At 42.5% G+C, this 15797-nt stretch overlaps 1 protein-coding gene across 4 annotated transcripts in view; it reads left to right on the top strand.

Annotated features, from left to right (window-relative positions):
• The first annotated feature begins 64 nt into the window (after positions 1-64).
• The window catches only part of Fam135b (family with sequence similarity 135 member B), a 322410-nt gene continuing 306677 nt past the window's right edge, over positions 65-15797 (top strand). For 3 of the 4 annotated variants that reach the window (XM_010629616.2, XM_010629612.2, XM_010629617.2), the window contains exon 1: positions 65-510. The gene's annotated coding sequence lies outside the window, so the exon portion shown is untranslated. The remainder of the gene's footprint in view (positions 511-15797) is intronic. The other variant, XM_010629613.2, reaches the window with a different exon arrangement.

Here is a 15797-nt window from a genome sequence, read left to right as displayed (position 1 = left end):
GCCGCGAGGGCGCGCTGCGCGGCGCGGGTTCTGGCTGCGTCCCGAGCAGAGCAGGAAGCAGAGGAGCAAGGGCGGGGAGGTGAGCACATCCCTGGCAGCCAGTGTGCCAACGCAGGCTCTAGTGCTACCTCGTTGGCAGAGGCAGTGGTTAATTCCCTTAAGCGATTCCCCACCTGGCCTCCTGGTGCCTTTCCCCGGGGCTGCCCGGAGGCCAGAGCCGGGCAGCTGTTGCACCGAGAGGGGGCAGCTGCGGAGTTCTGTAACCATAGCAACCGCATCAGCACCACCGCGGCAGCAGCGGCGAGGGCAGCATCCTCTCGCTCCGCCTCCAAGCAGCCGCGCCGTGGGGACCTGAGACTTGGCTCGCAGGTGCTGCGCGACCTCCTCCTTGGTCCGCCCACCGCTGCTGCAAAGTGTTGGCTACTGGAGGAGAAAGGAGCAGTGTGAGGGACCCAGAGCCGGAGCTGGGCCCTGGGAGGTGAGAAAGGAGAGACCTGCAGTGGGAGACAGGTAGGTGGGAGCGCTCGGGGTCGGCAGCTGCAAAACTCCTAGGTGGCAGTGACGTTTCTGGAAGCGCGGTTGCTAGTTGGATGGCTTTCTATTACTGAACAGGGATTCTGCCGCGAAATCTGGTTCTTCTCTCCCTTTGCTCATCTCTCTGTCCTCCAGTACTGTCTACATAGGGACAATTCTTGAGAGGGCAAGTAGCATCAATGTGGTGGCGGGGAGATGCTGGGTTAACGAAGTGGTCCCTACACAAGCCTCACACGGAGCCCGCGGGGACACCTACAGAGCCTGTCAGTTCAGATTATCTGAGCCAGTAAACCCAGGGCAGCCTCCAGAGAAGGCGGTGCTGGGGCAGAGGGGGCAGGGGTAGCCTTTCTCTCTGGTCCAGGCTGACCCTTCCAGGGCTGTGCTTAGGGCACAGGTTGGGGGGGGGGCTGCAGCTCAGCTATTACATGGAAAGGGACCTGAGTAAACACTGGCTCTTCATCTGTAAGGCCAGCTTCAATCCCAGTAAGAAAGAGAATATGTAGACAAGTGAAATAGTATTTGCTACTACCTTGGGCCCTGGGGGTGACCCTAGAGCTTATTGTGCTGTTGGCATTGGCTGTTGGGGATGGGAACTGGAATCCAACTGTAAGGTAACAGTCAAGGCTTCTGTCTTCTTTCCTTCACTTCCTTTCTAGCTTCGTTCCCATTGCACGGAACAGTGACACCCTTTGCTTCTGGCTATTGGCAAAGTATCCCAGTTTCAGGCAGCCACAGAATCCCATTTCAGTTCTCCAAGTGAACTGGTGTGGGGAGGGGGCATTGTTTTCCATCAGGCCCTGATGCTTTTGATGAGAAGTGGTATTTCCCAGCCCAGGTCAGTGAGCTGACCACACTGCATCCTCTGGTCTGTCAGAGGGCCAGAGGTTGGGTGTGATTGTCAACCAGCTCAGCTGGAAGCAGAGCTCCAGAAGAGAAGGGAAATACAGACAGGTGAGTAATAAGGGGCTGAAAGCTCTTGCATATAGGTAAGTAGGTCTCTGGGCAATTTCCAGAACAGGCAGCCCTTGACTTTGAAAGGCTTCTCCCTTTCTATCCTGGCTCCAGGGGACTGCAGTGAGTCCCAGTTAAAAGGCTATGTTCTTTAATTGGGTTTTTAATTTATGATGCAGTTGTGTTACCCGGAGGGAAGTGATTTGGCCAGCATTTCATCTGGGGATTTGTGTCATAATGAGAATAATATTACCATAATCTAGGCTAGTGGTGAGGTGTGCGGAAAAGGGGTCAAGACTCTGGAGTTAGAGACATGGATTTGAACTCCAGTTTCACCACACAGCTGCTATGTGACCTTGAATTGGCTCACCTTGCTGAGGTTCCAGCATCCTTGCTCTCAACTGTAGAGTGGGACATTAACAATTCTCTGAGTTTATTAGGCTCTTGCAGTGACCAGATGGCATAGTGGAGAGGATGGAGGTGATTGGCTTTTTAAAAAACAAACAAACAATGTTTCATGCTAATAAAAGGAATTATTGTTATGTGCTAAAGAAACTCCATTTCTTGGAACAGCAAATCATTAAACAGCCATCACCTGTGAAAAGAGAGTAGAAATTTTAAAGACACACAGCTGAAACACAGTAGTTCAGTGATGAGGGCAGTGTGAAGTGGTCTTTATCAGGGGAAAATGATGCATGTTATTCTCTTTGCTTATGAGAGCTGAAGGTCAAGAGCTTTGCCTTTGAATGCAGTGTCTGGTTGGAGACAGTGACTTCTGCTCATTGCAGGGTGCAACCAAGCATTTGGTAGGAGAAACAGAGATCCACACACAGTGGGTATTCATGTTGTGCTGGTTAGATGAGTACACTGAACACACTGTGGGCTCCTTGAGGGCTGGCTTACCTTTATCCATCTCTGTGTTGTCATTCCACGTTTACCAAATGTTTACTCAGATTGATGAAAATGACTGAAGACTTACAGCTTGAGTTCCTTGCTGAGGGAATTGGAATTTCTGGAAGGATCTGTTATTCTCTGGTCTTTTATATCCCTAATTTTACTCACCATGGCCTCTCTGCAAAAGTGGAACATTTCTCACTTTCTCCTTCCCTTCATGACCCAGCTCTTCCCAGGTTCTCTCTCTCTCTCTCTCTCTCTCTCTCTCTCTCTCTCTCTCTCTCTCTCTCCCTCTGTAGCTCACACAATACCTTGGAGTCTGTTTTGTGACGATCTGTACTGTATCACTGCACACACACCAAGCCCCTCTCTAGACACAGTACTTCCTAAGGTCAGGGACCTCTACTTATTCCATCGTGGCTGTGGCCCAGTGGCAGCTGGTGTAGTCCTGCTACCATGGATGATGCTGAATGAGCAAGTAGGCCCTACCTGCAACATGGCCACCTGAGCAGAGAGCTCATTATGAAGCCCATCCCTGAGTCCTTCTTCAGTTTCAGGGAGTCCAGCAAATCTGAGAGGTATTTGTCTGGTTGCTGTGCATTGTTTTGGGTCAGTCCACTGAAGCAGAGTGAAGGGCAGTAGCGACTCACACTTTGCCTCAAATCGCTCTTTCTTTCTTCAAATGGGCAGCTCAGCATGACTGTAATCTGGTGTTGAACAGGTTCCATACAACATTTGTTGAACACCTCTGATGGGGTGTTTTATTTAATTAATCATATTAGTACATAGTTCAGTACATGATGTTTATGTTCAACCTAGGGGGTAGGTACATATACTTAATGTAACTTGATTCTTTTACTCCCTTTTCCCCCCTTACCCACTTTCCTCTCTCCCTCCATCTCTAGAGGCTACTTTCTCATTTTAATTATTATTGTTATTAGTTTTCTTACTATATGTTTGTAAAATGTCATGATTACATTCATTGTGGGTAGTTGTTATATGTACATGACACATATTACGTCTTTTTAAGTCCCCTTTCCTTCCCCCTCTCCTCACCCATGATCCTGTGGTTCCCTTTCCATTTACAAAAGATATATCTCCTTGTTTCTTTCTGTAAGTCTTTTTTTTTCTCGCTCTTTATTTGTACTTTGAATTACTTAAATGCAGGAAATCATATGGTACTTAAATTTTTGTGTTTGATTTATTTCACTTATCATTGTTTTCAATGTGTTTCTGTTTTCCTACAGAATGACCTGAATGTATCCTTCTTTGTCTCTGAGTAGTATTCCATTTGTATGGATACCACATTTTCTTTATCTATTCATCTCTTGCTGGACATATGGGCTTCTTCCCAGCTTTGGTTATTATGAGTCATGATGCAATTGGCATTGGTATGCATGTATAACTGGATTATGATATCTTCAGGTCTTTGGGGGAGCTACCTATAAGGTGAATAGCTGGGTCAAATGGAATTTTGATTTTTAGTTTATTGAGAAATTTTCATACAGATTTTATAATGGTTTTGCTAATTTGCATTTCCACCAACAATGCAGAGGTCCTGTTTTCACCATAGCCACATCAGCATTGGCATTATTTGATGTCTTCTTGATTGGCATTCCTTCTGATACATGATAAAATGCTAACATTGTTGTAATTTGCAGTGGTTAGATTATGTTTGGAGATATGTTTAACTTTTTATGTTTAATGGCATTTTATACTTCTTTTATTGAGACGTATCAATTCATTTCAATTGTTCATTTTTATTGAGGCTTTATTTTGGAGGGTCTAATTTTTCTCGATGTATTTATATAATCTATATATTAGACCTGTCTGTCTCAGAAATAGGTAGATTGTCTCTTCACTCTGCTGATTGCTTCCTTATTATTTCCTTTGCTGAGATTTTTTTAGACTTAAAATGTATTTCTCTTTCTTGAATTTCTTTCTTTGGTTCAGCTCACATTTAATGAAAAAACACATAATTTGGCTTAAGAAGGCCTAAATTCAGATCCAGATACCAACAAGACCTGGAACTGGGGCAGCGGATCTCCTTGTGCCTCAGTATCCACATTTGTAAAATATGGTTGGTTTTACCCATATGAAAAAATGCTGAGTGCTGGGAGTGAATTAATAGCAGTGTAGTAAAAGCTTTTCATGAACTGTACAATATTCTACCCAAGCAAATGCTTTTTTTTTAACTTCACTTTTGTTCTAGAGAATGAGCAAAATTTTTTCTGCCTAATTACACAGCATGTGACAAGCTGGGCTTCCACTCTGACTCCTCCACTCATTAGTCCTGTTTCACCTTCAGCAAATCATCTTATTTCCTCAGCCACTTGCCTTATTTGCATAGTACTATAATGACAGTGACCTTTCCAGATAGTTCTGGGGACATACACATAAGAATAGTGGCATGGAATTTCTATATGATAGATATAGTTGGCAACAGTAGAAGGTTCTAGCATTTTTTAAATATTCAAAGCACATTTCTTCCCCATATTTTACCTACAGGGCGGGGAGAGAGGGGGAGAGGCAGAGAGACAGAAACAGAGACAGAGACAGAGACAGAGAAAGAGACAGAAAATGCAAAAGATAGGTAGGAGTAGGTTGTTTACTTTTGGTTGGTGTGAAAAATTTTGTGGGGAGCACAATAAGCTAAAGGTTTAAATTTGGGAACTGAGTCTATAGTTGACACTGGATACTGGTTATTTATCTCCATTCTGAATTTCAGTTTATTCATCTATCAATGGCCTGTATGATTTCAGTGGCCCTGCCTAGCTCTCCTTACCTCACAGAAGTTACATTGAGGGTACTCTATTCATCCTTTACCTCAAGGCTCATAGCTAGTCTATCTGCTACAGTTTACTCACTATATACCCTACTCACTATATACCCATACCTCCATCACCAAATTTCTGTTCTCTTTGAATTTTTTCAGACAGTAAGGCCAGTGTGCCCAAGATGATCCTGGCACTTAGGGAATTGCTGAATGCTCCATTCCATCCCTCCTGTCCCCAGACAAGATGTTCTCTACTTTGCCCAGCTTGGCAGTTCTCTTTTATTCAGCATACAATAAACTGTATGTATGAAGCCAGTTTTACCTGAGAAAGCTGGTGGAAATTCAGGACACTACTGATAACAGGTCGAGCTTGCCAGACATGGGTTACTCAGCAATGTCAAATGTCTCTGCTCAAACATGAATCATTTCCAGATGGTTACGCAGCAATCTTAGGAGTGATTATGGAGGGCAATTTCTGCATCACAAAGGAAACTGGCGCTGCAAGTTTGGCTCATGACCTGCCACCTCTGGTATGGAGAAGGTAATACTGGTGCGCCTGGTAAAGGACGTTTGCATAAGTAGCCCATCGTGTGCCACATCATTTGCATATGTGGCCTGCTCTGTGCCACTCATCATTCCCAACATGGGGTCCAACCAGGAACTGCACAAACTCCCTGCCTTTCGAGATGTTCTTATGTTTCTGAGGAATCAGATATGCAAACTCGTGAGAACAAGCCAGGCAATCTAGAGGTTTCTAGAGCCCAGAGAAGGGGCTTCTGATTCATTTCCTGGGAAGGTGTCAAGATGGTTCCAGAGAAGGAGTGGGGTCTAGGCTGAGGTCTGAAGGAATTTCCATGGGGAGACTAGAGGAGAGGGCAGTCATAAGGAAGGAGTTCATGAAAAAGAAGACATGGAAGCAAGAAGTGCTTGGAAGTGACATGGAAGAATAGGGCTGGGGCAGACGACAGAGAGGCAATGGTGTGCACTGGGGAGGGACATATACCTCGGGGTTGTACTTAGGACAGTTTTGTGAGCCAGGCCACAGAGCCTTTCCTCTTCTGTGAAGGTCATAGGGAGCCATGGGATGTATTGTAGTTGGGCAGAAACACTCTCCAGCTTCATAGTATAGGCTACATTAGGGAAGCTCCACCAAACAAGATACTGTGGACTTTGAGGTACCTTTGAAGATTCACACTTGAATTCAGTCGCTGAGAGTTGGGATGAAGAGAGGAGATGGACAGCAGTTAGGGTGAGATAGAAAGTTAGAAAGGAAGAGTGTCGGAAAAATGAATACACTTTGTCATTTCTCAGAAAAGTCAGTGGAACACTCTAGGACTTGGGACTACTGGTGCAGCTCAGGGAAGCGGGGGGACCATCCTTGACTCCTGGGGTTTCTTTCCACCCCCCACCCCCACAATTGCTCTGATTCAAGGCCTTCCAGCTCTCACCTGGGCAAATCAATCATACCCTGAGTTGATATCCCAGCCTCTCCCTACTTCTGTGCACAGAGGATACAGCCAGATAGCTGTAAAACTAGAACCAAGTCAAATTCATTGGCCCAAAGCCCTTCAGTGGCTTTCCAACTCCTAGCTAAATCTGAAGCTCTTCTTACACTTCAGATTCCTGCAAGGCTTGTGTGACTTTCACCCCATTTCAACCCTAAGCACCGTCTCAATCACAGTTTCTCCTGCTTCCCCTCACACCCATTCATCCCCATCCATTCTCGGTTCCTGGTGGATCTTTGGTGGTGTTTGGTACCCTTTTTCCTGGTACCACTAAGGTAACAACAAAGTTGTCCCCACTTTATTCTGACTGCAGGTCAGATGCACCTTACCATCCCTTGCTACCTACTTCTGAAATAATACTCCCTCCTTGGGTGTATCTTTCTGTATCATAGTTACAGTCCTTTCACCATATTATATTGTAAAGTTCACTGTGCAGCTTTCATTGGCAGAGCAGATCTTCTCATGTAATATATGTTCTTATATTTTACATGAGACTTTGAAAGAATAAATGAATGTAGGATGGGCATGGTTCTAGGCTAGGTGCTATTCCCAACACTCACAGAGATGACTCAAGGGAAGAGTGATGATGTGTGCCAAAACAGTGGATTAAAAAAATAAAATGATTATTTATCACACTCCTACAATGTTTCAGGCATGACTAGGCAGTTGAATACCAAGACTAAATCTCTTATGAGACATTTCTTTGGACAGTGAAAACTACAGATTTATTGTTAGAAGAGTCCTCAGCTAGGCATTGGGAGTCTTGGGCTGGCTGATGCTCACTTTTTTGCTTCTTTAGACATGTCTTTCACTCCATGCTTTGATGGCTTGCTCTGTATTTGAATTGAAGGTACAGCTTTTTTCTTGGCTTCATGATAGGGGAAAGATGTTTCTTTCTCCTTGAGGATTGTTTCTAATTTTGTTTTGCTTCAGCAGATGTTGAAGTGATATCATCGTCTCTAAGCTCCTTTTCTTCAGCTAGGGGGAGAGAAGCCAGGGGCGGGTGTTGTCCAGGGTGGTAGGGCAGGGGAGATGAAGCTGAGTACTCTGCCTATGAATATTCCAGAAGCAGAGCTGCTGTTTCCCCCTGGGGAAGTATCTTCTGGATCAGTGCCATCAGCAGACAGTTCCTGTGGGGATGGAGTGAGTTCTGGCTATAACAGCATGGGAGGGCCTCATCTTCCCGCCTTTCTCAGACCTGCCTGCCCCTCCCACCCACATGTGCCTTGGTTGCCATGTCTACAGGACAGGGATCATGTCTGCTTTGGAGCCTCCATGGATACTTGAGCAGCTAGCTCCCCAGTAAAACTCTTTTGGCTCCTGCTTCAGGGTGTTTCACTTTTGTAGTTCAGACCTTGAGCCACTGCTAGACTGTTGTGTTTCTGTGAGTTTAAGACCCGAGTTTACATCCTGTGATAAGCGTGGTACCTGACAAGAAAAGTGGATAAAAATGTAAGACAGGTATTCCAGGATTAACTCTAAAATGATTCAGCTTTGTTCTTCTGGCAGGAGTTAACCTCCCTAGTGTCATTTTTTACAAGGGTTCAGTGAAGGTCTTGGACTCTGAGGAGCAACTCTTAAGTGCCCACTGTGTCCCATGCTGTGTTGTAGAAGCTTGGGAAGGTGGAGAAGATAATGTGCTTCTTTAGGAAGCATACAGCTTGTGAAGAATACGAGCATGTAGAAAAGCAGTTATTACACACTTTGGCAAAGACTGTGATGGAGATCAAACTTCAGAGTGCAGAACAACTGCAAACCCCAGCTGGGAGTACTAGTAGGATCTTCCTGGAGGATGAGGTATCTGTTGTGAGACACAAATAACAAGCAGGAGTGATGCAGATAAACAAGAGATAGAGAGCTCAGGGAGGAAGAAGGAAATGCCAGTGGGAAGCTCAAGAGTTGGGCCACTGCACTACAGAGGAATGTGTGGCACAGAGTGTCTAGGGATAGACAGAGCTGGAGACAATGGTCCAAAGTAACATAGCCAGAGGGGTAAGTAGAGGCTCTGTCATCCAGGTCTTGGTCTCCTGTGAAAGAATTCCTTCTTTACCTGGAAGCTAATTTTAAACTTGGAAGTGACAGATACACATATGAATTGGAGAAGTCGAGAGGCTTAGTGGGAAGTCAATGTGGGGAGTTAAAGAAAATGGCCCAAAATGCAGGTCAAGGCTATAGCAGTCAAGACAGTGGAACAGAAATAAGACACAGTAGAATCTTGGGGCATGTGGGATGACTCACTATCGAAGACGGAGATGGATGAAGCAAAAAGATTTCTGACTTGATCTGGTGCATTGGCCTGTTGCTGTTTCTTGGCTGGCAGACAGAGTGGAAAGAACAGACTTTAGGGGGAAAAGATGAGTTCTGTATTGAATAAGTATTTTTAGATCTCTGAAGACAGCCATGTGCATTTGGGGCAATTAAGAGATATCAGTCAAGCTCAGACAGGAGTCAGTGCTGAATAGATAGATGTAGGAAATCATTGGCACTTTGTAATTGAGGTAATTGAAGAGTACAATTGATCACTCAATAGTAGTTTATGCACCGAGGAAACAAAAAGTGTTCATCAGAACCCACAAGGTCTACATTCTTGCTTATCCCAAACTAAAGCAAAAAAAAAAAGTATAAACTATTTGGCTTCCTCTTATCTTGGACACTTTTCACTCAGACTTCACTCTCTCTTGTGGCTCTGCCCTTCTCATCTTTACCCCTTCTTTTCAGAGATCTCTCTGGGCCACTCAAGGCAAATTGCCTCTTCCAGTTTCTAGGCACAGGACTTGATTTGTTTTTCTCCACAGCATTCATCATTGCATTGCTCTCTGTGTAGTGCTGCAGATGAATTGGTTTATTATAGGTTGATTGTCTCCTCTGCAAGATGGTAAACTCCATGGTGTCAGGACTTTGTTATGCTTATAGGAACATCAAGCCCTTAGAGCACTTCCTGGCCTTCAGGGAACATGCAGTGTATAGTTACGAAAACACAAGAGGAAGAATTAACACCAGAAATCTTGAACAATAAAATTAATCTTTCATTTTTCAATTTAAAGCCAATAGTTTGGCTCCTCTAAGCACCCTTTACCATGACCACTGAGAACTTGGACCTTCACCTTAGGGATGATGGCAGCCTGCTTCTTGCTGCTGCTCCTTCTCCTGGGATGACCTGCCCTGCTCATACCCTAAGGAACGATGGCAAGTGTCTTTGAAATCTCACTTGAAATAGAAGCAGAGAATTCTCTTTCTCTCCAAGAAGTAGGATGAGTGCAAACATTGCCACAGATATGCAGCAGGTGATTTCCACTCATGATACTCTGGTGAATGCAGGAGTGGTTGTTTGACCCCTTCGTGGAGACCAGCTCTGTTTGAGATCTGCAAATGTGAGACATCTGTGTAACCACTCTACTGTGTTACTTAATCCAGAGACAGGATTTCCTGGACAACTGTTCTTTCCCTTAATTATGTCAAGGATCACTTTGAACATCTGATAAAATCAAAGCCACTCTTAGAAAAAATTGTATCAGAAGCATTATCTCCTACAGTTCCCCCATGGTCCCAGCTAAGAATACATTTCCTGGAAGAATGGGCTTCCTTAAGCATCTGCCAGCGTCTCTGCATGGGGTACCGTGTGGTGATGCAGCTTCATTCTCTGGGGAGAAAGAGCAGAATTGAACTTCTGAGCATGTATGAGGCAGGTTCTGACAGCAAAAGAGCACAGTCTTCAGGGTGAAGTGCGCTCTGCTTTCATTCCACTTCTGAGTACTGTGACCAACTAGTTCCATTTTTCTAAGACTTTTTGATGAAATATTGAGTCTTGCGTGTTGGGAACTGCTTAGTCTTGGATGAAATAGGTGGATTAGGCCACCCTAGTTCTGACACTTTATTGGGGCAGTGAAGTTCCTCGGTCTTTGTGGAGTGGTCCTACCAATTTGTCATAAATCAGGTTCCTGATTTAAGGCAGAGCTGGAAGTGTGAGTAATTGCTTTCAGTTTAGGGGAGAGAAGGAGTGAAAGGGAGACAGAGTGAGAGTGAGAGCAAGTGAGAGAGAAAGAGGGAGAGAGAGACTGAAAGAAGAGAAAAGGATTAAACAAGAAGGGTGTAGACCTGAGTACAGCCTGGAAGAGACTTAGCCTGAATACTCAGGAATGCTCTGGCCCCACATAGCCCACAGCATTTTCTTCTAGTGGCAAAGGTCTCAGAATATCATTATTGCCAAGGGTCTGACTTTGGCAGTATATCTTCTCAGGCATTTCTGGGAAAACAGCTTCTATTGGCCAAGGACATTTTTCAGAACAGAGCTGTTATCAGCCAACACAGCAGCTGGGTGATTGGTGCACCAGGGTGAGATACACACGAAATCCACTGTATTGTCTCACTGCTGTTTCCAGTATAGTCTTCCAAGCCCTGTATTAAGACAAATTCTCAATGACTGCTTCAGTAGGACTTATAACACTCAGCCTTGGGACTCTCTTCTCCTCTTAGAGTGTCTGTTCCCTGAAGCAAAGAACCATGAAAACATACTATAAGAAGGATTTCCCTAAACGTTACAGGAACCTGATCCCAGCTGTGGATCCCTTCCCAATTTAGCCGTACCTTTCAGTCATCTCCCTAAAGCACCTTTGTGATGTGGACACAGATGCAGTGGTACCCACCAGCCCAGGTAGGCTGCACTTGCATCAGTGCACGTGCTCTCCATCCATTGAGTATTTTTGTGCCTGGACCATGGTTTTCTTCAACACTTAAGTGCTGCCTGCATTTTGGGTGACTTCCGAGTTGGCATAGATGACCTTTGGGCCATCCTGCTCTACATCTTCTCAGCTTCTTTAGTGTTGCTTCTACTCAACACAGCCACTCAGGTCTCCTATTATACTTGTTATTCATTCTGGAAATCTGTTGAACACAACCTTTTCTCCTAGCTTTCTTGTGGGTTTTTCTATTGCTGCCATTCTGTGATTTTACAGCTATCTCTGCCAAATTATTCTCCTCTTTGTCTCAACCTGTTAGTCTTATTTTTCTGGAACTTCTTTCCTTGCTCATGTAGCTTTTATTAAATGCTATTTCAGCAACACTGTTATGCCTGGTTGGAACCTCAACTTTCCTCTGATATATTGTAAGCCTTTAGTCATGTCCTTTAACCTGTATTGATCTTGGTTTCTTTATGTCAAAAATAATGTATGTATGAGGACATATATGAGGAATTATTAATGAAAATTACACAAAATAAACAAAATTAAAGAACATCTACTCTAATACTTTGTACTTAGTAGAAGACCTTAGTGCTTATTCTGATTAAAGGGTTACCTCAACACTCTAATCAACTAAGACAGATCCTGAGGTGTCTGGATGAGCCCTTCCTTGAATGGGAACACTTCATGGATGGACCAAGGGATACTATTAGGTGGGACCTTGGGACACTGACTGAGGGATTCTGGAGATGTCCATGCCTTAAGGCTCTCTGAGGCCATCCACACTCAGCAATAACTTATGATCAGAAGTGAGGCAGTGTATCATCATAAAAAATTACAGTCTGTAACCTCTACTGGAACAAGACAGAAGGGCATAGTTTCTAATATAAATTCTACCAGAAACTGCTGAAATTAAAATAACAGTATTTGCTGTTTGAAGCATTGGGTGGAAATTAATTTCTGGTACACAAATCATTACAGCAGAGGTATGACTGCAGGGGAGAGCAGACTACTGAACTGGTAGATTTTGTGAAATCTTGTTGATTTTAAATGAAAATATACAATGTACTGAGGAATAAATTGCCATCTTTAGTTTGTTTAAAGAAAATGTAGAAAGATAAGATTATCTCTGAAATATTGTGCCTAATGTAGAATTCATTAAGCCTGGTATTTTAATGTGTCAGCTTCTGTTGGCCTTTTGGGAGAATAAAATAAATATAAATACAATGTCTTCTGAAATATAAAATGCAATTCCTCTAGTTTCCTTTTCCCCTTCTTTTTAAAATTAGTTTTATTGGTACATTGTAGATATACAATATAATGACATTCATCATTGGAGATTTGTAACTTTAAATAATATATCTTAGTTCTTATTTTTCCCCATTCCCTTGCCCTCCTTTCAATCCCTCCACCCCTCCCTATTTGCAAAGACTTCGTTTCCAATTTTTCATTTTCTCATATTAATTCCATTCCCCTCTTTCCTTTCTCCTACCCCTCCCACTTCTCCTTCCCCTTTTCTTCCTATTGCACATTGAGGCCATACCCTTAAGTAAAATAAACAGGACACACATGTGTAAACACTGAATAGTTTCTCTGGTGGAAGAAACTGAAAGTGTATATAAGTATGAAAATGTATAAGAGATAATCCCCCTTCTTTTGGAAAGTATTTTTGTATTAAAAACAAGGAATGACCATGAAATCATCTTTAAGTGACAAATTATCTTTGGATTATGAGATGGTGCAGATGAGTAGAAAAGGAAAGCTCATTCTAAATTCATACTATGTGCTAAGGAGTAATGAAGGTACTTTCCTAGGTGATACGGGAGTCACTATTAGGTTCAGTTAAAGATAAGGAGATTGAGACAAAGAGAAAACAAAGAATCTGCTCATAGTCACACAACTAGCCAGAGTAGAAGCCAGAACTTGACCACAGATTGTCCTGGTATTTTAATGTGTCAGCTTCTGTTGGCCTTTTGGGAGAATAAAATAAATATAAATACAATGTCTTCTGAAATATAAAATGCAATTCCTCTAGTTTCCTTTTCCCCTTCTTTTTAAAATTAGTTTTATTGGTACATTGTAGATATACAATATAATGACATTCATCATTGGAGATTTGTAACTTTAAATAATATATCTTAGTTCTTATTTTTCCCCATTCCCTTGCCCTCCTTTCAATCCCTCCACCCCTCCCTATTTGCAAAGACTTCGTTTCCAATTTTTCATTTTCTCATATTAATTCCATTCCCCTCTTTCCTTTCTCCTACCCCTCCCACTTCTCCTTCCCCTTTTCTTCCTATTGCACATTGAGGCCATACCCTTAAGTAAAATAAACAGGACACACATGTGTAAACACTGAATAGTTTCTCTGGTGGAAGAAACTGAAAGTGTATATAAGTATGAAAATGTATAAGAGATAATCCCCCTTCTTTTGGAAAGTATTTTTGTATTAAAAACAAGGAATGACCATGAAATCATCTTTAAGTGACAAATTATCTTTGGATTATGAGTCGGTGCAGATGAATAGAAAAGGAAAGCTCATTCTAAGTTCATACTATGTGCTAAGGAGTAATGAAGGTACTTTCCTAGGTGATACGGGAGTCACTACTAGGTTCAGTTAAAGATAAGGAGATTGAGCCAAAGAGATAACAGAGAATCTGCTCATAGTAACACAACTAGCCAGAGTAGAAGCCAGAACTTGACCACAGATTGGTTGGTTTCTCAAATTTTATTCCTTCTCAGCTCACTAGAGGAGTCACTTGCGAAAAGTTTTTAAAATCTGGCCATAGATCACAAAGGCTAAACAAAAGAAAAAGAAAAAGAAAACCCAAGCAAAAACAAAACAAAACCTAAAAAATAAAGATGAAAACAAAACCTCAAAGACCCCTAAGTAGCTAAGAGTTTTGTCTTTTAATCAGCCAGCTGGGTGAGTCTGGAAAAGAGATAGAACTTCTCTTTAGCTTGGAGGAGCTACTTTGTTTAATGAGTTTCTTGAGTGACTACCGATGCCTGGCCTGCTTCCACTGCCTCTGGATTCTGGAGCATGCGTGAAGATTGCAAACGTGCACACTTGGAAAGACACTTCATAGAATTAGGAGCCTACTCAAATTTATTTTTTTAAAGGATGTAAAAATAAAACCAAGGCAAGCTGTGTTTCCCTTAAGGATTCAGGTAAGAAGTGAACATTTTAGGTTTTTTTCAGTATTGTATTGATTATCTTGAACCAAAATAAATGAACATGTCTGTATTAAAAACAAGGAATGACCATGAAATCATCTTTAAGTGACAAATTATCTTTGGATTATGAGTCGGTGCAGATGAATAGAAAAGGAAAGCTCATTCTAAGTTCATACTATGTGCTAAGGAGTAATGAAGGTACTTTCCTAGGTGATACGGGAGTCACTACTAGGTTCAGTTAAAGATAAGGAGATTGAGCCAAAGAGATAACAGAGAATCTGCTCATAGTAACACAACTAGCCAGAGTAGAAGCCAGAACTTGACCACAGATTAGTTGGTTTCTCAAATTTTATTCCTTCTCAGCTCACTAGAGGAGTCACTTGCGAAAAGTTTTTAAAATCTGGCCATAGATCACAAAGGCTAAACAAAAGAAAAAGAAAAAGAAAACCCAAGCAAAAACAAAACAAAACCTAAAAAATAAAGATGAAAACAAAACCTCAAAGACCCCTAAGTAGCTAAGAGTTTTGTCTTTTAATCAGCCAGCTGGGTGAGTCTGGAAAAGAGATAGAACTTCTGTTTAGCTTGGAGGAGCTACTTTGTTTAATGAGTTTCTTGACCTGGGCTGCTTCCACTGCCTCTGGATTCTGGAGCATGCGTGAAGATTGCAAACATGCACACTTGGAAAGACACTTCATAGAATTAGGAGCCTACTCAAATTTATTTTTTTAAAGGATGTAAAAATAAAACCAAGGCAAGCTGTGTTTCCCTTAAGGGTTCAGGTAAGAAGTGAACATTTAAGGGTTTTTTCAGTACTGTATTGATTATCTTGAACCAAAATAAATGAACATGTATTTACTGAAATTGCAGATCTGCCCTTTCACTGTTAATTCAGTGCCCTCTGGTTATTTTAATTCAAAATTCAGTGATGAATATATGTGCCAAAACTTCTGGGTTAATGGATTGTATTGTATGCATCTAGACTGAAAAATCAATATAGCACTTTAAGATGCATCTCATTTTAAGTTAAAGCTGAGGTTGTGAAGACACCAGTGTAATGTGAGGAGTGGCTCATCTGGAGCTCATGGAGCAGAGAAAAATGTGCACAGGGCTTTTGCAGGTGTTCTTGGGATCCTGAGTTTAGCTTGAGGGGCAACAGAAGGTGATGTTTCTCTACCAGTGGACTAATCTATCCATTTACAATTTTAGCACATTATTGCACACACACACACACACGCGCGCACACATGCACACACACACACACATACTCTCTCTCTCTCTCTCTCT

The sequence above is a fragment of the Fukomys damarensis genome, unplaced genomic scaffold (assembly GCF_012274545.1).
Source record: "Fukomys damarensis isolate Sample0158 unplaced genomic scaffold, DMR_v1.0_HiC HiC_scaffold_5, whole genome shotgun sequence".
NCBI classification, from domain to species: domain Eukaryota; kingdom Metazoa; phylum Chordata; class Mammalia; order Rodentia; family Bathyergidae; genus Fukomys; species Fukomys damarensis.
The sequence above is the reverse complement of the archived record's forward strand: the minus strand, read 5'-3'. Positions and strand labels throughout refer to the sequence as shown.